Genomic DNA, 27,439 nt, shown 5'->3' with positions numbered 1-27,439 from the left:
CTCACAGGATCACATTTAGAGCTTCGGTAACAAAAGATGTTATAAATTAGGAGGCTAGAAAAGACTTCTCGAAATGATGGCACTAACTCCTCCCTGAAGTGGTGAAAATAAAGCTTTAGAGCCTTTGAATTTCTTGCTGCAGTCAGAGGTGTGTCAGCGACACTTTCCTTTCCTCCTATGAGAGGTCCCAGGTTTGATCCCTGGCATCCCAGTGGGAACAGTCTTGGTTACAAAGACCAGAAACAAGGGTTGGCTAGAGCATGGAGAAAAGGAACTGGGCACACTGTTCATGGGAGTGTGGATGGATGTAATCTCCAGGACAGTAAGGAGAGACATAATAAGAAAATGTGATGCAGGATGGGCAGATAGATCAAAGCGGGCACATGCCTGGAATACGGGTGTCCCTAAGCACAATCCCAGTACTGCACCGTTGCCCCCTAGCCCCTGTGGGAAGCACCAGATTTGAGCACTGAATAGGCAGACTGAGTATCATCAGGAGTGGTTTAGGGGGCCCCAGGGCATAGCTTGGTAGGTCCAAAATAAATAAAATAGGAATACCAGATTATCCAGCAAGATAAATCCTAGGCTTACCCAAAAGACATGAAAACAATAATTTGCGAGGATATTTGTAGCTCCATGTTCACAGACACATTATTCACAATAGCTGAGTTACGGAATCAACCTAGGTACCCGTCAGTAGACAGGAGGTTATAATATAGAGAGGCGGGGTAGGTTGCCTACAGGGCTAGAGAATGTGCTGAACTCTGGATTCAATTCCCAGTACCATCTCTGAGCCACTGGGTTTAGCCTCAAAGCCAAGAAAGAAGCAGTTGTAGTGTGTGTGTGTGTGTCTGTGTGCACGTGCTCAATGGAATACTACTCAGCAATCAAAAAGAACAAAGCTTGCCTTTTGCAACAACATGGACAGACCCTGAGGTGATTACACTAAATAAGTCAGGAAGTGAAATATAGTTAATGAATGCCTTCCCTCTTATGTGGCATATAAGTAACTAAAGAAAACAAGAACAAAAAGCACTTTCAGGCTGTGAAAAATACAGAGGTTGATGGGGCAATGAGAAAGGGGGTGAAAGAAACAGGCGGCGTTTTGCTAGGAGTGGCGGTAGGTATAAGACTTTGACGATGCTTGAGGCATAGATACATACGGTGGTGTGAAACAAGACCACTGCCAATTTTATCGGGTTGCAAATCCAGGGAAACTCAACAAAATGTGACCAAAACTAGATCAGCTAGAGCATTGGGAGCTTCCTCCCGGCAGGGTCTGACTTTAGATGCTATAAAGCAGCAGCATCGCCAGCACAGTCTCCCCTAAATCTCCTCCCCCACCGCTGCCAGACCCCCTGAGCACTGGGGAAAGAGAAATTCATCCGTCGGGAGGGTAGCTCCACTCAGGGCCACTTAGGCGGTAGCATATGCCAACCATCCCCTGTTGGAATTGGCCCAGGGAGGAAGATGTTGGAAGGGAAAGGGCAGGCTTGATGCTCCTGGGACTGGGATGTGTCGAAGGTGTGCAGGCAGCCAGGAAATTCCATTCACTCCCAGACTCCATGCACACCTAGCTCCAGATCCAGGTCAAGAGCCAGTCTCCCCAACCCCACACAACTGCTCCTTTAAAATTGCTCCATGATAAGAGAAGTGTGTTTGGGGAGCAAACCCGGGACCCTGGACCCGCCTGCTTCCTTCATGTATATGAGAAACCAGGACGGTGGAATTCCAAATCATAGCTCTGGTAGCATTCGGAAATGGGACATTCCGTACCAGAGCTCAAATTTTCTTTGTCCATTTTTTTTTGTCTCTGAATGCCTGGAGCATGTCTTCCTAGCACCGAGCAAACATCGGTTTGTGGCCCTGGTCATGGATTTTTGTCAACAGGGACTGAAAGTGCCCCTGCGTTTCTCGCCTCACTGACAGCCTTCTTAATTAACCTGCTGAGAGAGTCAACAGCGCAGTTTGCTCTTCCTGTTTGCCCTCCTGCCGCTGCGGAGTCAAGATGCTCCCGTACAAGATGCTCAAGTACAGAACACTGGCCCGAGGTTGTTTTGTTTTCCAGAAAGAAAGAAGGGCAGGGGGAGAGGGGGTGGAGGGAAATCTAACAACCACAGTAAATTTGCCTTAATTGCTCAAACTTCCTCCTGATTATTTTGCCCCCAGTAATAGCCCTTCTTTAACTAATAACTTTAATTATAGCCACCATCCGTTATAAAAGTATACTTTTTCCCCTTGACTTGGTCCATTCCTGCAAACTTCTAATCATGAAACCAGAGATCGGCCAGTTACCTTCGGTTTTCATTAGGAAGGATGGAGGGAAGCTGGAAGCACCCAAGGGCCATGTCAGGCTCCTGAAGCCAGTGTGTCTACCTGCTAACTCAAGTCTGCCTCTGGGAACACAGAGCCAAAATCAGACCTCGGTTCCCGAAGGACTTCTCTGCTTTGAAGAACACCAGGGCACACTCTTTTAGATAAAACTTACACTTCCCAATCCTTCATTTTGTTTTAGACATTTTATGGGAATGGCACAGTATCTCTGAACAATGGATTAGCCATTAAAATGTAAGGCACAAAAAGAAGGAAAAAAAAAACAACCAAAAATCCAACAGAATGATTCCAGAACAGAAGACTAAGGATTCGAGCCCATTCATGGTCAGAAAAAAAAAATAATAAAATCCAACAGAAGCCTGATCTCTGGCTCTGTCCTCATGACCTTTTCATCTGATTATTAATAAAATTTTCCTGTGTGTCCTGCTCTGATGCCAGGATCCTTGTGATGGGCTGCTTATTGGCGAAAGGCCGTGTTGGCTTTGATAGTAATGAGAAACGACGCCTATGATCTATTTCAGCTGCGCTCCTGCCAGGTAAGTGGGATCTCGTGAAGGATGACACATCTCCAGCGGTTGGTTATGCAAGAAAGGGCGATGTTTCTCTGGACTGCTTTCGCCTCCTTTGGCTCCAACCAAGCTCCCTTCCCCACTGCGTGATGCCAAGCTGCCCTTTCTCTTTGAATGTTGCTCACAGTCTCAGATGTCCTCCTGCCTGCTGGCTCCATGCCCCGCACTCTTGTGGGTTCCAGTGGGGTGGCCAGTCTCACCCCCCTTGCTCCAATCTAGCCTTCTGGGCAGTCCGTGGTTGGCCCTCATTTTCATGCCCGAGCTTGGGGCGGGTGGGGGAAGAGAAGGAAGGGTAGTTCGAGGCATGTGGTCACCATATGTGGAGGGCAGAGGACGGAGTGGGAGGTCTCCCTGTCCTAATGAGGGTGGACAACCCTGCCCACTTACCACTGAGAATTTCTCAGGGCAAGAGTTGGACCCTGGCAGCTGGTTTGCAAACCAGTGGCTGTGTCTGCCCAGGGGACGTGGTGGACAGAAGTTTTGCTGTGCAGAATTCTTTCCTCGTCCTCTTTCTGCCACTCCCCCACCCCCTTCTCTGACTGGTGTGGTGGCATTTCTAGAGACAGAGCATACTACAGGGTGGTCTGGCTGTTTGGAATTGTTTGCTTTCCTTTGGCAAGAAAGGGAGGAAGTCACGTGCAGCGTGCCAACCCCTTCTCTGTCCTACAGACAGCAACTCCTCCAAAAGGATTCCTTGGCTTTGCAAAGAATAACTTGAATGCAATGGAGTAAATTAATAAAGGAGTCTCTAATGAATTGGGAGCGAGGGGACGGACTGGATTCTGCTGGTAGGAAAAGTCCCCCCCGCCCCAGGGAGAAATCTGTGATAACAGGGAAGGATCTTGAACTGTCACTCTAAGTGCACATCCAATGCTGGTCAGGAGGTGGGCAGTCGAGGTGGGTGTAGGGGGGTATGGGCTCGAAGAGTCTGAACAGGGACATGCATGCCGAGAGCAATAGACTCTGAGTTCCATCTTTATTTTGCTCTACATGAAGCTGTTCAGGGCAATGGGCTGGGCAAGCCATGGTACCATCCATCGCTGGAGAGGGTGGAAGCATTGAACAGTGACCTCGTGGCTCTCTGGCCAGGCAGTGAGGGCACCAAAGCAGACACAACACTAGCAGGCTGGTATATGGGGCAGTTCCCTCCTCCCAGTGGTGTTTACTGCAGAGCTGAGTGATCTGGATAATTGAGAGAGAGGCACGGGAGAGCGGGCTAATCTCTGGAGGCTCAAGCCAGATTTAATTTGAAAAACAAAGGATGTGGCTTCATACGTACCCAAGGTAGGGCTCCAGTTATTCGGACTAATTTAGAACCAAAGGGGATGCACAGAGATCATTTACTTCTCATTTGCAAAGGACAACTAATTAAGCCCAGATTAATTTCTTCCCATCAGGAAGCAAGTAGCGGCAGAGTGTATGGAGAACATAGACTTTCCAGGCACCCTGAGTCTTTCCCACTGTCCAAGTTTGTCCCGCCCTCCCTAATGCAGTTCTTACAAAGAGCTAGGAGGGTGTAAACACCAGCTCCTACCTCGGAAGGTAGAGATTAAGCCCGAAATTTCTTATTTTTCAGTTGGGACATATGTTCTTAGGCGTCTTTAGTCATGAGGGTGCACTGAGAGATTTCTTGGTAAGGGAACCACAGAGCAGAGTCTTTCATTTTTGCCTCTAGTCCAAGATCTTTCTCTTGAGTGCTCATCTATGATCTGCAGTCACCAATACCCCCTCCCCTCCAGCGTGATGAGACACAGGCAGAGCAAAAGAGATAACACCCCAGTGTAGTGTATTTGCGGGGGCGGCTCTCAATCAGCCCTCTCTCCCCCCAGACAAAATCCTGCAACTCCTTCCAGGATTTCTGGCTGGGAAATAGCACCACCAGCCTTTCTCCCCTGTCATTAAGTGCTACAGATACCAGCTCCCATGTAAGGACTGTGATGCCTCTTTACCACGTCTGCTGCTCTATTAGGCAGATTTTAGGGTCTTACTATCTTCCCCTGGATTGTGTGGGCTCCTCATTTTTTTTTTTTTGGCTTGGCATACTATTCTCAATCTGGTTGTTCACTGCCACCAGACTAATTTTAAAAATATATATCTAGTCTTGCTATTCCCTTAAAGGAAATTCTGTAGTCCCTCAAGAGAGCACCAGCATTTTTTTTAATGCCACAAGGGCCTCTGTGCTCTCTCTCTCTCTGTATATCACTGTATCACTGTCATCCCATTATTCATCGATTTGCTCGAGCAGGCACCAGTAACGTCTCCATTCGTCCTAGTTCCGAGATTTTAGCAGCCTCTCTTTACTCGTCCTTCCCAATGGTGCCACATTGGAGGCTCTTTCAGGGTCAGGGGAATGAGACCCTTCATTGTTACTGTTTTTGGCATATTGAATACGCCACGGGGAGCCTGCTAGGCTCTGCTGTGTGGGCAGGATACTCTCGGAAGCTTGCCGGGTTCTCCGAGAGGGAGAACTAGACAATAAGAGGTCTTCTGAGAGCTTTGTTTTATAGTCTCTGGATCTTGGCCGTTGATGGGATTACACAGCATCGGGGGCAGTTTGTGGGTGTGACTGCCTCGCTACTGGAAAAAGGGGGATCTGGGTGGAGGAGGCCCAGTCCTGATCCAAGCAGGGTTGGAGATCTCAGCTCTGGGTCCCACACACCTGGGTTCCTCTGCTGGTTCTTTCATGTGTGAGACTTGTCTGAGCACATGGAGAGTGGCCTTGAGCATGGCTGTGGCTGGGTTCCAGAGGTCTTTGGCTGCAGGAGCTCTGCATGAGTGGGGAGGGAAACTCAACTCGTCCCCCTCCAAGAGGCCCCAGTAAAGATAGCCAGGCACGGGGGCAGGAGACTCTGCCTCTGTGTGTGTATGTATGTGTGTGTGTGTATATATATATATATATATATATATATATATATATATATATGTGTGTGTGTGTGTGTGTGTGTGTGTATATGTATATATATGTGTATGTATATATGTATGTATATACATATACACGTATATATATTCTTTTCTCCTTTTTGTTTTGGAAGGCACATATATAGGTGCTCAGGAGCTGTTCCTAGGTCTGTATTGAGCAATCACTCTTGGCAGCGTTCAGAGGATCATATGCAGTGCAGGGGATCAAACTGGGGCTTGCTGCATGGAAGGCAAGTGCCTTAACCCCTATACTATCTCTGTGACACCCTTCCCCACTGTTTTTGTCTGTACTTCATTCAGGTCCTAATTCTGCCCACCTGTCTTCTATCTGATCATTCTCCCGAATGATACCAAGTTCTCAGAATGTCTTGCCTGGCCATCTTATTCAAGCCCTCATTCTCTTTCGATGAGTTCTCCCCACCCACCGCCACCCAGGACCATCTATCCTCCTGTCTTTTAGCCTGTTTACCACTCATCATTATTTAAGACCCAACTTAAGTTTTGCCTTTTCCGTTCTACCTTTTCTAACCTCTTAATTCTATAAGGTAGAGGTGGGTACCATACATGTATCCCACACATTTGGAACAAAACTCTGAACCTAATTTTGATTTTTGATCTGATCAGTTTTAACATTTGAATACAAATACTGGTCTCTCCGCATTGCTGTTGGGATCAACTTGATGGCAAAGAGCATGTCTAAATTAACTTTGAGCATCTAGTACCAAACACAGTGCCTGGCTTATGTGGGAGACTTGGTTAAGTGATTTGGAGTAAAGGAAGAAAGGAATAAAGGAAGAGAGGAAGAGAGGGAGGGACCTGTAAATGGGAAATAAAAGAGTATTGTAACAATATAATAGTATTTACTTATTTAAGTTTTGGAGCCACACCCTGCTGTGCTCAGGGCTTATTCTTGGCTCTATGTGCCTGGATCACTCTTGGCTGGGCTCAGAGAACCACATGCAGTGCAGGGATTGAGCCTGGGTTGGCCCTGTGCAAGGCAAGAGCCTGACTCCTGTATCCTCTTTGGCTCTCTTGTTCCAATTTTTTGTAACTTCCAGTGGTAAAATGTGGGCCACCATTTCTCTAAAACTATTCTAAAAAAAGTGTCTATAAAACCGTTTCTAAAAAAATTTAAGGTAATGAGAAGGGAACACCAAGTAGAGGATGTTGGGAGGACCCATTCAGGTTGGAAGATGCGAACTGAAAGTAGACTATAGACCGAACATGAAGGCCACTCAATACCTCTATTTCAAATTACAACACCCAAAAGGAGAGAGAACAAAAGGGAATGCCCTGCCGCAGAGGCAGGGTGGGGTGGTGGGGGTGGTGAGAGGGATACTGGGATCATTGGTGGAGGTGAATGGGCACTGGTGGAGGGATGGGTAAACAATCACTGTATGAGTGAAATGCAAACACAAAAGTTCATAAGTTTGTAACTATACATCACAGTGATTCTCTAATAAAATTTTTTTTAAAACTTCAAGGCAGTTTAGGAATTCAATTAATAGCATTAGCAGAGATAAATGTTCATTTTCATATTGTCCTAGGTGGCCATTGGTGAGCTAGGTCGATCCTAGCAGCAAAAACAACAGGACCGTGAAGACGGTACTGGGATAAGACATTTGCCTTCCATGTGGCCAACCCTGGTTTGGCCCCAGGCACTGCATACGGTCCCTCTAGCACTGCCAAGGTTGATCCCTGAGCAGAGTCAGGAGTGATTCCTGAGCACCACTGGATACTAAAACTAAAACTAAAAAAATAAAATGAAAATAACCCTTGCTGCAACCATAAAGGGTCATGTTATTTACTGTTCTGATACAATTCTGGATTCTGAGGATTGCCCTATGACAAAGTACAGTGGGCATGCTTTCTTGCTCCATATCACAACTTAAGGCACATCATCTGGCAGACAGTGGGGACTTGATAAATACTTGTGGAAGGAAGTAAAGAATGAGTATTTTACCATTCAGGAGACTGTTGCCTAATTTTACTATATCCATTTGGTACTAGTAAGAAAAAACTACAGAAACAAAATATCTAGAGTGAATAAATTAGATGGTCTTTAGAGAACCTTTTACAGTACAGAATCTGATAATAAGCCCATTCAGGAGTAATGTTTGCATATAGTCTACCAAATCAACAAATATATATATTTTTGCTTTTTTTGGGTCACACCCGGCGATGCTCAGGGGTCACTCCTGGCTCTGAACTCAGGAATTGCTCCTGGCGGTGCTTGGGGGACCACATGGGATGCTGGGAATTGAATCCAGGTCGGCAGCATGCAAGGCAAACGCCCTACCCGCTGATATTTATTGACTGTGCTCTGAAACTATTCTAAGTATTCATACTGAAGGTATGATCCCTGCCATTACTATCCATGGTGCCTCACCAAACTCTTCATTTCTATTATTCTTAGTTTCCTCATCAGTTGAAATAAGCATCATAATGCTTCCCCATAGTCATGATGAAAATAAAAATTGCATCAGTACATACTTCTTTTTTCCTTTATTACTACTATTATGGACTAGAGTAACAGCACAGCGGGTAGGGCATTTGCCTTGCATGTGGCCAACCCAGGTTCAATTCCTCCATCCCTCTCGGAGAGCCTGGCAAGCTCCCGAGAGTATTTCGCCTACACAGCAGAGCCTGGCAAGCTACCCGTGGCATATTTGATATGCCAAAAACAGTAACAGCTAGTCTCACCATGGAGACATTACTGGTGCCTGCTTGAGCAAATTGATGAACAACGGGACGACAGTGGTATAGTACAGTGCTATTACTATTATGATTCTCAGCATCCCTTCTGATATTTTATTCAAAATCGCAAGTTCCATGCACTGAGCAAGGCACTGAGGATATAAAAGGTGAATAATCTGTGTTTCTATTCTCAGGGAGTCTCTAGAGTAGTCAAGGACATGGAAAGACCACACACACACACACACACACACACACACACACACACACACAATCATTCCATATAAGGGGACCCAGTAATTAAGTGCAAAGGTGAAACAGTCAATGGAGGAAGAGTGGTAACAGAATCCCAGAGGAGCCCTGATGGAGGTGAGTCATCAAGATGCACAAACTCGGAAGATAAAGTCAGGTACCCCCAAAGGCGGGAGGAGGGAAAGAGCTCTGCGAGTGAAGGCAAATGTGGACAAGGGCACAGCCGGAGGGTTGGAAGTGGAGCGTGAGAGGAGCACTGAAGGAAGCTGAGTCTGCTGAGAGGCCGGCTGGATCACCAATGATGAATATTCTAGAAAGGGGTTAAGACTCTGGGGCGTAGGAATCCTCATATGGTTGTGAACAAGCAGGTATCCTGGGCTTGTTTGGGGGCCCGCGCTGGCAGTGCTCGGGGCTCACTCTGGTGGGGCTCAGGGGACCATAGGCGGTGCTGGGGACAGAACAAGGATCCACCTTGTGCAGGATAAGTGCCTCAGCTCCTACTCCTACACTCTCCCTCAGAGCCCAAGGTCAATATTTAAACTCACACACATCTAATTTCTTAAATGGAATCACCATGAGATACACAGTCACAAAGTTGTTCATGGTTTGGTCTCTGTTATACACTATTCCATCACCTGTCCCTTCGCCAGTGTAGGTATTTTTCAAACGTGAGTAGGGGGGAGGACCATGGTGCTGGTGCACGTGTGGTTGTGTGGGCCCGACCGGGAGAAATGGTGAAAGAGGACGCGATGAAGACAGGGAGCCAAGCAATTTCAGAAGACACGAACCATGTCACGGTAAGGCCCGTAGCCTCTCGGGGCTTACCTCTATTCTGTTTCCTGCACGCTGCCTGACATCGTAGGGTTAAAGGTCAATGGCCCCTTGTCACACACATTCCCGTCTTCAAACAGGATGGAAATTATGCGATACTGTGCCCAGACAGGTTGTGACAAGCCTGGCTCCCAACCCTCTTTAACGGACAGTTGAAGATCATGCCAGCAAATGAAAAGGCCTCTGATACTTTCCATTTCAGGAAACATTTTTGACGTGGTATAATTTATTTATCTTTATGGGATTCCTGGTAAAAATATTGAATTTTTTTCCCCCAGACAATCCTCTTGAGAACATTCGCATAAACCTTCAATGAGGGCTCTTGTTTTCATGTATGTATTAATACCAAATAGGAAAAGAATAGGTGAAAAAGGATACTAGGGTAAACACATGATAACATGGGCCAAAAATGTCAGCATGGTGGGTCTATTCTGTCAAACAGAAATGAAGCCAGGCCGCTCTTTCACCAGGGTTTACATTTTCCACCCCCTCCCTGCACAACTCCCCCTCACCCCCGCCCCAACCCCACACACACAAATCTAATCTCATCCTGGTGTTCACAGAGCAGGCCCTCAGGAAGACAGTCTAAAGGTGGAGCACAGAGATTCAGATACTCTGGGTCTGTTCCCAGGAGGCCAAGTCAGGATGAGAATCAATATTTCAATAGTTCGGAAATGGAAAATGCACATATCCAACCCTGTCCGCTAAGGGAGCTGGTGGAGGGATGGGTACTCAATCGTTGTATGATTGAAACGTAATCACCAAAGTTTGTAAGTCTGCAACTGTATCTCATGGTGATTTATTAAAAAAAAATTTTTTTTAAAGGGGGAACTGATGTTAAAATCATAAGACGCTCCATCCGGCCAAGCCTGAAAGGGTACTGCATGGAACTCATCTTCAAATGTGTGTCTAACGCTCGTGAACTTTCTAGACAAGTCATACCCCAAAGTTCCCAGAGTGAGAAGGAGGCTTTGGGGAGTCCCGCTATAAATAAGATCTTCAAGGCTCTGACAAGCAGGTTTGGGGTGGTGGGGGGGATGGTAAAGGGAAGTTAAAGGGGGTCTGCAGCTGGGGGTTGTGTAGTAACTGCGTTGTTCAGGGGGAATAAATCACAGAAAGCCAGAGAGGGAGAATTTGGCTTGGGGACGCCTTTGCTCCCATTTGACAGACCTCCCCTGGGTCCTCAGCCACCCCCAAACATTTGGAAAATCCAGGCAACGGAAAGTTAGTTCCAGCCAATAGGTCCCTTTTCTGTTTGTATCAAAGGAAAGCACAGAGGCTACGTTATGATTAACATCAGCGCCCACACCCGGGACAAGCATGTGCAGGTATGACGGGGTGGGGGGGATTTCACAGTTACCTCCATCCCCCCTCAAAAGCAATGAATGAAAGCAACCCTGTTTAGAGAAGGGGGGTTTTATTTTAGGAGATTACAGTCTGTCAAGCCCAAGCCCTAAAGGACATTCAGATGCCCGAGAACCACACAGGCGTTATCCGGGACATGCTTTGGTCTAGCATTTCCAGGTGTCCATAAAAAAAAAAATAAAAAAAAAAGAATGGAGGGAAGGAAGAAACAAATATGAAAAAAGGGGGTGGGGTGACCAAATGCTGTCTCTGAGATCTAATTGCAACTCTGACAAGCATCAGATCAAAGGCATCTCCCCTTGGTTCTTTGATCTCCTGATAACCACATTTAGTACCCTCCCCTGGCTGTGCCTGGGGCAGGCAGTTCTCCCTTCTAACTCCCTCTTTTGAGTTTAAATAACTCAACTGTTAGGCATTTTCAAAGGAGTGGAAATAAGCAAACCCCTGTAAGCCTGCTCGATTTAGTATGGACTTGCTACCACACCAGTACCAGACCGTAAAATAAAAAATAGCACCACACAGTCCTACCCAGGGCCCTTTGCTACTTTTTTTGCCCTTTGGTGCCGGGGAGCCAGCCCCGTGGCAAGCATCCCTGTGCTGCATCGCACCCCGCACTGGTAGAGCAAGCGCCCGAGTAATGCAGCAAGCGCTCCAGGAATGCGATGTCCCTAGCCCAGTTAATGCCCTTAACACCATCTCTCGTGTCAAGTTTTGTAGTCAGGGCACAGGAAAGGAACAAGGTCACAGCCTCACTTCCAGGGGTGTTTGGGGTGGGGCGGGAGGGGGAAAGGGGTCTTTCTATTCATCTGTTTGGTGGAGGCAAAAATCTAGATCAACCACCAGCAGCAACCCTTTCTTCATCTTCTCCTCTTCTCACAAGTTCTCCAGACACTTATGGGGGGGGGGTGTCTCCCGTTGGGGGCCCACTGCCTGGGGCTTCCCCGGGCAGGGCCTTTTCCTCAGGTGTGCCTAGCACATTCCCATCAGGAACGGTCTTTATTGAAACACAGGGCGGAAAGAGATCATCTCTACCTGGGACTTGCTTTTCTACCCTAAGGTAATCCTGGGTTGCCAGATTCAGCAAATCAAAATGCGGAGTACTCTGAGTTTGAGAAAAAAAATGCCAAGTAAGAATTTTAAGCCAAAGCACGTCCCCTGTATGTATTGCACACTCCCCACGAACTCAGAAAGAATGTGCCATTTATCTGAAATTGAGATCTCAAGAGCTGTCCTGTCACCAAACCTTGCTAGAACGAAAAGGGCTGGTCCCAAGGGAGACTGAGTCAGCCCAGTGCTCAGTCTTCCAAACGCCACCTCCATCCTCACCCCCAAGCCAATCAGGTCGAGGCGGGGGCTGCAGATGTGAGACAGGGGGTAGGATCTGTCACGCACCTGCAGGTGTTGTGTCCCTGGGATCCCCCTGGCCCTCCTGTAGAAGAGGGACTATTGGAAATCAGGCCCACAGAATCCAAGGAGTTTGCCAGCTTGCACATGTGGGGTGCAGGGTCCTCTCCTGGACATCCTTCAGAGTCGTGATCTGCCCATTTCTTATCACTTTCCTCTCCCCCAGCATGGTAACACAGACCCGAGGCAAATGGACTCCTCCCAACATAAACACGCCCTTCTCTTTCCAGATATATCATTTCACGTTCATAGAAAGTTCTAGATCTTATCCTAAGGAACGCTTTGTTCTTCCACTAGACACGGAGGCCTGTGGGAAACCCCAGTCTAACACAGGAGTCTTATCCAAACAAGGATCTCTGGGGCCAACCAAAGACCGTTGCTGTGTTTTCCAATACCAGCGAGCCTGTGTACACGCATTCATTCGCAAAGAATTCAAGCAGAGGGCACCGGCATATGCTTATTTCTTGGCACAGGAGTTCTTAAATTTAAGTATGTTTCAGAATCACCCGTAGGACTTGCTAAGACTTCAGGATTCTGCTCCAATATGCCTGAGTTGGGACCTAAGAATTTGCACTTATAATGAGATCTCAGATAACTCTGGTGCTGCTGGTTTTGGGGATCACACTTTGAGAACCCAATGCTCTAGGACCAGAAAAAGGGATGCCCCCCAAATAATATATGGTTGTTTGGAACTTGAATTCACAGCTTGGATTTCTAGGCCATCCTACACCTCTTATCCCCATCACTTGGAGATCTCCTGCTAAACCTGCACCGTCCTTGATGTTGACATTGATTTCCTTCGCTGACTCATCCCCCAGAGACAGCCGTAACAGGTACAACCTAACGCAAAGGTGAACTGGATCTATCTCCTGCCAGAGCACAGGAGACAGGTAACTGCAGTGGAGTTAGTGATGGTGCGAGGCAAGGGGTAATGTCACAGAGGGCGAGAGAGAAGGGAGGGAAGTTTCTCATGATACTTTAGCACCTAGGCTGAGTTTGGGAGATGCATGATGGGCTTCCAGGAATTCAGGGGGATCAGAAACAGTCTAGAAAGAGCATTTGTAAATCACAGATGGACAAAACAACCTGGCAAGTTTGAGGACGGTGAGAAATTTATAATAACTAATGGACCACTTCAATGGCTGGTGCAGGGTAAATATGGAGAAGCCCGATCCCCAGGACATATCGAAATGCTTGATTTTCTCTAAGATACAGAGGCGGCATTGGGTAGGTTTATAAGAAAGGGACGCTGTTTTCAGCCCGATAATCAGAATGGAGGGGTCAGTATTGCAAATGTAGTCTATTGCAGTTGGACTGGAGACCCTCAAGCTATGTCTAAGGGTGGCACCTGACTTGAACTGTCATCCCATTGCTCATCGATTTGTTCGAGCGGGCACCAGTAACGTCTCTCATTGAGAGACTTATTGTTACTGTTTTGGGCATATCCAATACGCACGTGTAGCTTGCCAGGCTCTGCTGCACAGGCTTGATACTCTCAGTAGCTTGCTGGGCTCTCTGAGAGGGGCAGAGGAATCGAACTCGGGTCAGCCGCGTGAAAGGTGAAAGCCCAACCACTGTGCTATCGCTCCAGCCCACCTGCCTGACGTGAACAGAGAAGTAAATAATGATGGTCTGAGAAAGTCACCTCCTAAAAGGATCTTAATATTTAAGGAACAAGACACAATATTTCTGTGTGTTTTTATGCTGCTTAGTAACTAACTTTAAACTATGAAGGTCCATTTCCGTAATTATCACTTTCTTGGGTTCTTTTTTGAAAGACTGCTTCAACTCATTACAATTGTTCTCTGTCACTATACTTCCCATTCCCAGACATTTATTTATCCGCCCAAAATAATTTTCCCAAGACTGGGCATGTGGCCCAATGGTAGGACACATACCTCACACTTAAGAGGTCCCGGGTTCAATCCCCACCAACATTCCCCTTCCCTCCCCGCACTCTTCCATCCCAACACAAATTCATTTCCCAGTTTAGTGACTGGCGGAGGGGCAAGTGAATAAAGAGTTGAAATTTATTGTGTCATGTGATACAATGGTGAGGTCTCAGGGGAGGGGGAGTTGAGCCTAAAATGTATTGCTGAATAATTTTCAAATCACTTTGAAGTCAATAATACGGACAAGTGCAGAAAACATAATTTCCTAGAATGAAAACTAGCTACTTGAAGGTCATGTGTACTTTCTTGACACAATGCCTACTAAAACACCTCTAACATAGGCTCTTGGTAAGTATATCTCAGTAACAGATTGATTTAATTGTCTGATCATAGCCATCTCACGAGGGTATCAAAAGTCTAAACTAAGTAAAATTGTCTTTACCACATGACTTTACCAAAATCATGATATTTTATTTGATTTTTCAAAAGAAAATCTTGGAGGGGTCAGAGTGATAGTCCAGCGGGGAGGGCATTTGCCTTGCATGCAGCCAACCTTGGTTCCATTTCTGGCACCCCATATGGTCCCCCAAGCACCGCCAAGAGTAATTCCTCAATGCAGAACCAGGAGTAACCCCTGGGCATCGCTGGGTGTGACCCAAAAAGAAAAAAAAAACCACCTTGGGATAAATAATGGTGAGGATAAGATCAAAATCATCAGGCACTAAGACCCAACCTTGAAGAGAGAGTTTGACTAGGAAGAGGAGAATGGGTCAGTGCGGGCATTCGGAGCTCAGTAGGAAATGGCAGAAATGAGTGCAGAGCCGGAAAATACACCAACGTTCAAGCATTCCGATCCGGGGGGATAAAACTGTTCATAAATCATCCAGTTTGCATATTGGGAAGCTGAGCTAGCTGCAGGAGCACGATAAAGCCAGAGACTCTCGGGGCTGGAGTGATAGCACAGCGGGTAGGGCGTTTGCCTTGCACGTGGCCGACCTGGGTTCAAATCCCAGCATCCCATATGGTCCCCTGAGCACCGCCAGGAGTAACTCCTGTGCATCGCCAGGTGTGACCCAAAAATCAAACCAAAACAAAACAAAACAAGAGACTCTCTTTAGATATGGCAAGTTCAAAGACACCATCTTCCTGCCATTCAGTGCCACGTGCTCGAGGCAGGGATGACAGGAGCTGTACAGAGGGCAGCCCCTTGCCTGGGCTCCCTGGGGGGTGCGGCTGGCGGGTCAGCAGGGAGGACTGAGGATGGCGGCGTCTCCCCAGCTCCAGAAATGACCTTTGGCAACTCACAGGCAGAGACATGGCCCAATGTGGCATCCACAGAGATGCACTGCCTGTCTGTGCGGGCCACCAGCAGCTCGGTGGAGAGACGGAGCTTGCAAGTGCCCCTCCTCGGGCCTTACCCTCAGAGGGAGATGCCAGGCTGTCGCTGCCAACTCGGGAGCTTCCCAGATGAAACGAGAAGAGTGTCCACTTTGAAAAGCAATAGTGAGAGAAGTGGAACAGAGGGGTTCTGGATCCCCACCCCGTTGCCTCTTCGGGCCGAGTGGATCCTGAGGGGCAGGTGCTCGGGAAATTGGCCCGAGATGGAGCCTGAGTCTGGAGCCTGTGACGGCAGCTCCACCCGGGATGGTATCATGGCGCCACAGCCCCGCACACGCGCAACAGCCCTGACAGGAGCCGGCTGCTCCCAAGGCCTGTTCCTTAGGCCCCCACACCCGGGAGCCCTCGCCTGGCTGAAGGCCGTCAGCTCCTTCACTCACCCAGAAACCTTCCTGGGAATCTGCTGACCTTTGCCTCCCTTCCCTTCTTTCCTGTCCCTCTTTCCCTCCTTCCCTCCAGCCCCTCCCTCCCTGCCTCCCTTCCTTCCTTCCTTCCTTCCTTCCTTCCTTCCTTCCTTCCTTCCTTCCTTCCTTCCTTTCCCTTCCTTCCCTCTTCCTTCCTTTCCCTTCCTTCCCTCTTCCTTCCTTCCTTCCCTCTTCCTTCCTTCCTTCCTTCCTTCCTTCCTTCCTTCCTTCCTTCCTTCCTTCCTTCCTTCCTTCCTTCCATCCTTCCTTCCTTTCCTCACTCCCTTCCTTCCTTCCTTCCTTCCTTCCTTCCTTCCTTCCTTCCTTCCTTCCTTCCTTCCTTCCTTCCTTCATTTCCCTTCCTTCCCTCTTCCTTCCTTTCCCTTCCTTCCCTCTTCCTTCCTTCCTTTCCCTCCCTCCCTCCCTCCCTCCCTTCCTTCCTTCCTTCCTTCCTTCCTTCCTTCCTTCCTTTCCTTCCTTCCTTCCTTCCTTCCTTCCTTCCTTCCGTCCTCCCTTTCTTTCTTTTCCTTCCTTCCTTCCTTCCCACCCTCCCTTCCTCCCTCCCCCCTTTCCTCCCTCTCTCCCTCCTTCTTTCCAGTAAAATTAAGTTTATTTGTAGAAAAAAAATCATCAGCGATGACTGAGCAACTGGCAGCAGGCCCATCAGGGAAGCCAACCCCGAGGAAGGCATCTCCACTCTGGCCCTCCCAGTCTTGTCTACGGACAATCTGCCTTCTGAACTCCTCCCCGCCCCCGCCCCCCCCCCCACCAGAAACTGTATTCTTCAAGTCTAGAACACATGGAAACCATCGTGAATTTGGGTGTGTTTCTAGGCTAGCGCGGGTCCGAATTCCTCCCTGATTTTAGGTACAGGCAAGGGGATGGGATATCGACCCTATGGCCTGCACAGTGCTCCCCGCAGCTCCTGGCATGCTGGCCATTTCCTCTTCCTGCTGCCAACACTCCCTCTGACGGATTTGTTTTCCTGGCCTCTGTCTGAGTTCAGCCTGGCCCTGAGTCAGGGTTCTGGCCCCTGGGGCAGAGGCACATGACACAAGGGATGCCCTGGAGGGTGTCTCCCAGGACTGGGACAATTCCTTCCTCTCCTGGGAGCAGCTGGGTCAGCTGCTGGCTGTGTCCCAGAGGCAGCCACAGAAAGGAAAAACCAGGACAAGCAGGAGGAGAGGAACAGAGGAACGCCAGCCTGGCTTGTGGGCAATCCCTGGGCCTCAGGCCCTTCTGCTCCCTGCACTGCCCCGTGAGCGCCGGCCACAGGACCCTTGCCCCTCTCACTCCGTTGCTCAAAGCCTTTGTCCACTGCTGGCTGCCCTGAAACACCCCCGTCCTCCTACTGGGAGAAGCTATTTGACTTTCCAGAACTCTCTGCTCCCTGGAGAGGTTTGGTTTGACTTTGCTGACGGGGCTCTGCACCGGGCTTAGCTGGAGATCCAGTCTCCTAGCAAATGAACGTTCTATTCGGAAATGACGGTAGTGGAGATCCCACGGTTACAGTAGTGTTAATGTTGGTGGGCTTAAGCTCAGGTAGAGAAGGGACCACCAAGTAAAGGGTGCTTGGAGGGCCTGCTCGGGATGGGGACAGACGTGGGCTGAAAGGAGACTATAGACCGAACGTGATGGCCACTCAATACTTCTACTGCCAAACCACAACACCCCAAAGGAGAGAGAGAGCAAAAGGGAATGCCCTGCCACAGAGGCAGGGGTGAGGGTGATGGGGTGGGGGTGGGGGGAGGATGCTGGGACCGCTGGCGGTGGAGAATGGGCACTGGTGGAGGGATGGGCACTCGATCATCGTATGACTGAAACGCAAGTATGAAAGTTTGTAAGTCTGTAACTGTAACTCTCGGTGATTCTTTAAAAAAAAAAAGTTGATGGGCTTCACAGGGGTGAGGATGACCGCCCAGGTGACCGCCCCTCGCACCAGGCGCCACCCCATGCCCCATACTCGCAAATGCCCTTCTTCACACCCAGCCAACTCTTCACCCCACAGACCTGCCCATGCTCGCTGCCGCAGTCGCCTGCAGGGCTGCTCCCCACCCCTCCTCTCCCCAGGCAGCCTCCCTGCCCCCCCATTGGTGGGAGTCTGGCTGCCTTCAGGTACCTGGCAGAGGTGGAACCATGCCATGCGGAGGCGTTTGTCCTGCTGTGACTGACCGACTTCCTCCATGTGATGACTTTCAGCTTGGCCCCTGGGAGGATTTCCTTTCTTTTAAAGGCCGAATAATACTCCATTGTCATGGTACGCGTTGGATAGTTTAAACATGAAGGTTTTAACCTCCCCCTCTCCCCCTCCCCCCCCACCCCACCCCTCGCCCCAGCCTCCTCTCCAGCCCGGACCATCTTCGCCCTTCCAGAGGGCTCACGGAGAATGGATGGAAAATTCTCGAACTTAATGACTTTCCCTGACTTCCCACTTCTAAAACTCGTACAATGTGGCTCCCAAGGTCACGCAGTGACCTTTGCCTCCCCGAGAGGCTTCCGCCCCTCCCCCACCCTTCACCCCTGTTTTCAAATACCGAGAAATCAGGAACATCATCTCTCTCGCTCTGCCACGAGAGAATGACCGCTGTGAAGAGACTTGATTTCTCTCACCTTCAGATTCCTCCCGTTTAGAAAACCAGACCACTTCTGATTTCATTATGGGCGGCCATGAAGAGGTTAACACAGAAGCACCTACATGGGTAAAAAGTTTTTGCCACTCGTGGGCAAAAACTGTCCTATCCCAGCCACCCCAGATTTTCCTTTCCCAACACCAACAACCATTCATTTACTGCACCGAAGCTTCCCACACCCAGTCCCCCTCCAACCCCACCCCTCCCCAGCCCCCCCGGGGCAGTTCTACATGGTGACAAAAATGTTACATTGCAGCTCTGTTTCCGGTTTTGATGGGCATGGTTTTAGTGGGAGACGCCGTGAGCAGATGAGAACAGCACGGCTTCCTCCCGACCGACCGACCGACCCACAAGACAGGGCATGCAGAAGGGGCTCGGATGAAGCCCCAAGGGGAAATGCAGTCAGGGCAAGAGCAAGCGAACGTTTGTTTGCCCCAGAAGACGGCCCCCCTTAGGATCTTCTCTGTGGCCGCTACCTCCTTTGGTTTAAAAATAAAGTATCCTGTTATAGCTCTAATTATTACTTTTGTTTTCATATTTATAAGATTACAATTGCACAACCTATCCCGGATGAGCTGTGATCTCCAGCATTTGATGTGTGTGAAAGAGAACGGGTGGGGAAGGGGGAGGGGGGGAGGGAGAACGACCTCAAGTCCAACCGAAGGTGGCAAATTGCTTATGTAGTCTGAGAACCTCCTTGACTCAAGTTTCTGGATTGCTCTCCCCGGCAAGGGAAAACCATCTTAAAAAACAAACAAACTTGTACTCTGGGGCATTTCCCAGAAAAGACGCAGGTATGGTTTCATAGGATGGGATTTGGTTTTGTGTTTGGAGCTTCAGCTGCCAGGGTGGTGAGAGGTCAGCCCTGTGCTGTGAAGCCACATGGGGACCTTTCTCCCGTAATCCTGACCACAGCTCTCAAAAAACTCTGCAGCGTGGCAATTAGGAGTCTGTGAATTTCATTCTTGAAATGTCTTCTCCTTGATACCTTTAAAAAAAAAAATGTCACTAAGCTGAGTCATAGAATGCTCTGAAGAAAACCTTGATGGTCACAATTTCAAAATCATTTCCCTGGAAGAAAGCTGTTAAAATTATTTCCCCTAAATTCACTTAATGAGATGGAAGTGGTGTCTGTGTGTGTGTGGAGGGGTGGAGGGGGGCGGGTAGGGGTGGGGAAGGGAGGGTCAAAGTAACATGTCAGCAAGACTGCATGTCTTGAGAATGGAAAATAAAGTGACCGCTGTATGTGGGAAAAAGAGGTGGGTTTTTGTTTTGTTATTATTTTTTTTTTCTCCTTGCTCTCGGTTTTTGTTTTACTAAGAGATGTGTCACCTTCTGACCCATGAACAAGCATGCTCTAGGAAGGCCACCAGCTTGCTGCAATCGCTTACTGTCGCATCCATTTCCATTCCCATCACAGGTTAGAACTGTTCGGGGTCAGTTCCCTGAAGACAGCCTCCAGGAGAACTTAGTACCAACACACGCTCAGTACAGGTGTCAAACATGCCCCAGGCCTGGCAGCGAGCATCGTCAGATGACAGGCTACTATGGTGGCCGCCGACATCATGTGGGGCCACGAGGGGACCCATACTGTGCTGTCTCCAGAACAGAGCCCAGTGAACCCTGGGTTGCCCCGCCCCCACCCCGATCTGTGTCAAGTCAAGCCATGGTGTTCAAACAAGGGCCAAACCCCCTTGGGATGCATTTCTCACTGTTCTCCTTGTCATGAAGTGATCTGCACTGAAATTCAGAATCCTTTCTTCAGCCTCATCATTTAGAATTAGGTCTGCTGTTCTCTACACCACCCTGTCACCTGCGAAGGGAAGAGAGGCCACCTACCCACACCTGAGGGAAAAGCATCTCCTGATCCTGATGATCAAAGGTTACTGCTGCAACAAAGCAAGCTCTACTGCTGGAACTTGATGTTTTCTTCCCTCTCTCTGTACAACCTTTTGTGTGTGTTTGTTCGTTTGTTTGGGTCATACCTGGTGGTGTTCCGGGCTTACTCCCAGTTCTGTGCTCAGGGATTCCTCCTGGAGGACTCAGGGGCCCATCTGTGGTATCAGAGATTCACCCCGGTTTGGCCGCATGCAAGGCAAGCGTCCTACCCACTGCCCTCTCTCTCCAATCCCACTTTTTAGATTTTCACTAGCTCCTGAGTCCAGGTAGGTTTCTAAGCCATGCCACAGAGACTCTCTTCCCAGAGTCTCACTTCTCTAAGAGAAGATAAAATCCTGCCATTGGCTGCGGGAGTCTCCTATCATATTGAGTGACGTGAGTCAGAGGGAGAGAGACAGACACTGAATGGTCTCTCTCATATGCGGGATGTAACAAAACTCAGTCAGGGAATAACAAATGCCCTAAGGCAATAGAACAAAGAGCATAGCTAGTCTTCAGGAGGAAACCTGCTGTGGGGCAGTGGGATCGGGGATCAGGAAAGAGAAGAAAATTCAATAATGGTGTAGGGAAAGAGCACAACAGGGTAAAGAGGGGGTGCTGGGAGGTGGCAAAGTGGTATGCATGAAAACAGATAAGTAACAAGACTCAAATCATAGCATCAAAAATTTATTTTAAAAGTGTCTGTCAGTCTACACAATGGAATACTATACAGCTAGGAAAGATGAAGTCATGAAATTTGCTTATAAGTGGATGGACATGGAAAGTACTGTGCTAAGTGAAATGAATCAGAAAGAGAGAGAGACAGACACAGAATGACTGCACTTATTTTAGGAATATAAGCATAAGTATAAATATCTCCTATTATAGCACTGTTGTCCCATTGTTCATCGATTTGCTCAAGCAGGCACCAGTAACATCTCCATTGTTAGACTTGTTGTTACTATTTTTGGCACATCGAATATGCTATGGGTAGCTTGCCAGGCTCTGCCGTGGGGGATACTCTTGGTAGCTTGCCAGGCTCTCCAAGAGGGAAGGAGGAATCAAACCCGGGTCAGTTGTGTGCTATCGCTCCAGTGCAAGAAACAGCATAGTAATTAAAACAGATGAACTTGCTCATACTTCATCACCTGCCTCTTCTAAAAGTGGCCAGTGCATTTTGTAAGTCACCCTATTATAAAACAACATAATAGGAGACTATACCCAAGAACAGTAGAGACAAGGACCAGGAAGATTGCTCTGTGGTTGGAAGCCTGCCTCATGAGCAGGGGGGAGAAGGCAGCTGGGATAGAGGAGAGATCACTAAGTCACTGGTGTTTGGAGGGATGGCTCGGGATGGGAGATGTGTGCTGCAGATAAAGGACCAAACGTGATGGCCTCTCAGTATCTGTATTGCAAACCATAACGTCCTTAAGTAGAGAGAGAGTCAGAGGAAAATTGTCTGCCACAAAGGCAGGGAGTGGGGTCAGGTGGGATTGGTAGGGGGAGACTGGGGACGTTGGTGGTGGAAAGTGAACACTGGTAAAGGGTGGGTGTTTGATCATTGTATGACTGAAACTCAACCATGAAAGCTTCGTAACTGTATCTCACGGGGATTCAATTTAAAAAGTGTGCAGGGGGAGTGCCTGTCATTCAGACAAGTGGATCAGGAAGATTTGGGATAGCTATCCCATGGAACACTATACAGCTGTAAAAAATGATGAAATCATGCAATGCCCTGCAACATAGATGGCACTGAACGACATTATATTCAATGAAGTTCGAAGGAGGAGGATAAACAAAGGATGGTTTTCACTCTTAGAGTCACTGGACAAGGGAATGCAATATTTTAAAGGGGTGTGGAGGAATGCCCTGATCAACCTTGTTCCCAGAATTTAGGGAGGAGAAGGAAAGAGGGAAGGGAGGGGAGGGGAAGGGAGGGGAAGAGACAGATGAGAAGCAAGAGGGGCCAGGACAGAGGAGCCAGGTACAAAGGTGGTGTTAAGGTAATAATCGGGCCAAATATCCAAACCACAGAGTCAACAATGCCGAAATCAAGAGACCCAAACTCCAACAACCAGACTTAGAAAGGTGCCTGTCAAGAGGGCGGGCTGGATGGGGGGGATATGGGAGGGGGCGTGGGAACTCGGGTCAAGGAAAGCTGACACTGGTGGTGGGATTGGGGCTGCAATATTGTATGTCTAAGACTCCACCGACCAATTTTGTAAATCACAGTACTTTAATAAAAAATTAGTTTTTAAAAATGTGTCAGTCATAGAGACAGGCTGGTGGGTGAGAGAGTAAAGGAGGGGGAAGGCTTTGGGGAAGAGAAGGGGACACTGGTGAAGGGACCAGTGTTGGGTCATTGACTGTGTGAAACTCAACCATGAATAACTTTGTCATTCACGGAGACTAAATGAGTTTTTAAATGTAGGCATGCAGCATCCTTCTCCTCCTCCACTTTGTACATCTATGACCTTCACATGTTCCTTTTAGACCCATGACTTTCTTTTGGAGACTCAGCCACAACCTGTCCTCACAATAGACTTGAGGGATTAATAATAATGTAGGAAGACCATTAGTTATTCGGCCATTGATTAAGCCGATTGAATTGGGCGTGAATGATTTTTAAGAGTCTAGCTAAAATGTTTGACCGAGACTCCTGCTGGAGCTTTAAGAAAAAAATTATTTTTCATGTGATATAAAAATATTTCCCTTGGGGCCAGAGTGATAGTGCAGTGGGTAGGGCATGAGTCTTGCTTGGCACTGAGCCAGATCCAATCCCTAGCATTCCATAGGGTCCTCTGAGCACTGCCAGGAATCATTCCTGAGTGCAGAGCTAGGAGTAACCCCTGAGAGTTGCTGAGTGAGGCCTACACAAGAAGGATGACAAAATTCCTCCTAATTAAGGGGCACTGACATTTCCTAAGTCTTAAATAAAACCTAGATCTAGATGAGCCTTAATGATAGACTGTATTATACATGATATAGAATGGGTAGTATGCGCACATTCACATGTAATACAAATTTTAATATACCCAGATACTCATCCTCAAGCCTCTCTCGCCAGGCGAACCCGATCACTAGAACTCACCTTTCCCACCTCATATATCTTCTTAACAGATGCAACTGGTGCAAGTGGGCTTTGCTTTGCTTTTTGACCCGAGGAATCCACGGGTATTTAGGAAGATGTAGGTTTTATACATAATTGTGACCTGGGTTCGATTCCTCTGCCCCTCTCGGAGAGCCGGGCAAGCTACCGAGAGTATCCCGCCCGCACGGCAGAGCCTGGCAAGCTCCCCATAGCGTATTGGATATGCCAAAAAAAGTAACAATAGGTCTCACAATGAGAGACATTACTGGTGCCCACCCGAACAAATCGGTGAGCAACGGGATGACAGTGACAGTGACAGTGTAAAAGAGGAAAGCAATCAGGTGGCTGAGTGCTTGAGGCTCTGTGCTCTTAAAGGAGGCCATATTTTTAAAATGTAGGAGGGCCGGTATTTTACGGACAAAATCAGAGTCTCCAGGTCAGTGATGGGCATTTTTCATTCATTTCTTGATGAAGGGGGTCATATCTGGTGGAGCTCTTGGATCAGAGCCACGTCTGATAAGTGCTCAACTCAGCAGTGCTCAGGCCTTAAGGAGCTTGGAGGTCAATGGGGCCACCCCAAGAGCGTTGAGGGTAGGGGGCAGGTGGGACCAGGAACTGAACTTACACGCCCACATGGGCAAAGCGTGCACCCTTGCACTTGAACCACAGCCCTGGCTCCCCAAATCTGCATTCTGTGTGTTTGGGGTGACAGGCTCATGCTTGGGGCTGACCAGGCTCTGTGCTCAGAGGTCACTCCCGGCGGTGTTCCGGGAACCGTGGGTGATGCTGGGGACACGCCAGGCAAGTGCATTAATGTCTATCACGATCGCTCTGATCCAGAAGTTTGCCTTTTAAGATCTGCTCCTCTGGAAACTCTGCTAACTGTGATGGCCCCTGCGAAGGCCTACCACTAACTTACTCCATCGGACTTGCCAGTTCTGAGTTCAAGGGAAAGCGCTTTAGCTTGCCGGCAAGGTCGCGTCAGAAGCCAGTGCTTGCCTTTGGGACTGTCTCATGCGACACAGTTACAGGTATATCTGTCGCCTTCTCCCCCAGATCGTTGGATGACTGAAACTCAAACATGAAAGCTTTGTAACTATCTCACGGTGATTCAACTTTAAAAAAGGCGGGCAGGAGGATAGGGATCTGGTTGTTTCTTCTGCATTGGTGGAGAGAACGGGGCCCATGAGCTCCCAGGCGGAGACTATAGGGTGCTGAGGTCCGCAGGAATGCCATTTTCGCTGTGGCCCTTGTCTCTGCTCTCTTCTGTGTTCTTCAGACAGGGTCTGGAGACGAGAACCCCCTGCTCTTCCCCGAGACTGCTCTGGAGCCCACTTGAGCTACGACAGCCTTAGATATCACCTTGCCTGCTGGTGCTCTGACCCAAGGCTGATTCCTTCTGGAAATCAAATAACTCTTTGGCAAGCAAGCGTTACAGGCGGGCTTAATATTGTTTCCTCTCCCCACCCCGTGCCCCCACCAAAGAATACTTTTTCTGTGCCACTTGGAATCACGCCCACTTTAATAAGGCCTCCGTAGCCCGTGGAATTAAAAGTCTGGTAAAGCAATATCGCGTATATTTAGTAACTGAAAATGCCCTTCAGGACTGGGGAGGGATATGAGAAGGCAGGGGAGAGGAATAATATATAAAGCAGCTTTTCATCGTCACGGGATCAAGAACTATATTCCCGCCAATAAAAATCTGAAGATTAAATTTAGGATTTGTGAACTATGAGATAATATTGACATTATTATTTGACTGTTTTTGCTCAAGTCTCATGGAAGCTACCATTGCAAGCTACATATTTCAAAGTAATAGCAGCAGAAATCATTTTTTTTGGACCACACTCAAAAGGAGTAAGCTCAGGGCTTACTCCTGCTCTGTGCTCAGGGGTCACGCCCGATGGGGCTTGGAGGACCAGAGGGGTGTGAGGGATTGAACCCGGGTCAGCTGTATGCAAGGCAAGTGCCCTGCCCACTGTACTTTTGTGCCTTCCCCAAGATTAGTTGTTTTTTTTTTTAAAGAGAATAAACTAGAGAAAATGTTCCTTTGGAGTCATCTATTTGATGGTGCCTTATTCCAAGAAAAATCTCATTATCGCTTTCCTTAGCGACAAGGCTGGCAGGAGTGAAAGTTTTCCTGTCCGGAGACGGTGGGATTTCCATGAATGTCAGAGTTTATCCATGTAGCAAAGGTTAGACAGGTCGGTGATTTGGCAGTAGAATAAAGGACTTGTGAGTGGCTGAAACGCTAGATTACAGAGCATATTTGGGGAAAAAATAACAACTGTCTACTTTCCCAAATGTAAAACAATTCAGCAATAACACACACCCACAATGCTAAAGAGCTGAAATGCTTAGAAACCAGGGAAAGGAAAGTTGTTTTCTTTGGCTGTTTCCAGAACCCTCCCCCCCAAGATCTCTGAATCTGCACCGTCACGCCCAAAACATTTGCCTTGCTCCGGAGTCTAGAGATGCCATAAAAATAACCGGGCGCTAGAAAGAACAAAAGGTGGCAAAAGTCTGTCTCTAAAGGGGGGGGGGCCTTGCTTGGCGTCAGCCTCTAAGATTTTTCCATGTCCGAACCCACCTGCTTCCGCACGTCAACGGCGGCGCTCACGTTACCAGGACAAACCCACCCGGGAAATGACGGCCTCTGACAGAGTTCAGGCTTGGAGGGGGAAAAAAAAAAAAGAGAGAAAGTCGTTCCAGATGTTGCTAGATAATGCTGAGCTGTTTCCATGAGAAGCTGGCGGAATGGCATGAGCTCACATGGAAATAATGTTTTAACTAGCTGGGAGTGGTTGCTGGAGCTCACCCGACCCCTCCAGATCCACCGGACCCCGGGCACAGCTGCAGATGGCAGGCCCAGGTACTCCATCGACACCAAGAAAGGGCCCAGCAGAACGAAGGTAGAAATGACCTCTGGTCACAGAGACTAGCCTTCGCTCACCATCCACTGAGGCAGAGGGTGAAATCAAACACCTCTCTGGACCAAGCACAGAAGCCAGGAAGAGCTAGACGGTGAGGAAGGCTGAGGTACCCCCAGGGAGAACCCAGGGTGCCCTTCCAGACAGACTGCGCCGATAAAAAATCTCGGTGGCAAAGGAAGACATCCCTTCTCCTCCCTCCTCCTCCTCTGCCGGGTTACAACTTTATATCCCTTGCCTGCCAACATCAACCCTGGTGGCATGGATTGGTTTCAGACCATGTTATGCCAACACATGGTTGAGATGGTCAGTCCCCATTACATTTTTTTTTCTTTCAAGGCAAGTGCATAGGAAAGGGTTCTTTGGAATTGAGTTTTAGAATGACTATATTTTTGTTTGGGGGCCACACCTGGCTGTGCTTAGGATTTCCTCCTGGCAGGGCTTGGAGTATCCTATGGGGTCGGGATCAAACCCAGGCCAGCTGCGTGCAAGGCAAGCATCCACCTGCTGTGCTGTCTCTTCCTGGCCTCTTCAGTTGAGTTTTGAGCTGACTCTAAGGCTCCTGAGGAAAATGTCTAGTGGCCCGCCCTGCAAAGGGCTTGGATTTACAAAATAATGTAAGGCTTCTTTCAGATGTGCCTTCCCCACAGGACTGCTTCCGGGGCTGGCTCGCCCCCACAGTCAGGCCCCTGCAAGCATCCCTCACCCTAAGATCTCTCCCTCAGTGCTAAAGAAACTGTCCTCTCAGAGGAACCCCTCACCTTCTCTTAGACCCTTGACTTGACCAGTGGGAATGAATCTATGTGAAACCTATATGTCTTGCTGATTAGGGTAAGTGGGATGCAGAG

Source organism: Sorex araneus, chromosome 2 (genome assembly GCF_027595985.1).
Source record: "Sorex araneus isolate mSorAra2 chromosome 2, mSorAra2.pri, whole genome shotgun sequence".
Lineage (NCBI taxonomy): Eukaryota > Metazoa > Chordata > Mammalia > Eulipotyphla > Soricidae > Sorex > Sorex araneus.
This window is presented reverse-complemented; position numbering follows the sequence as displayed.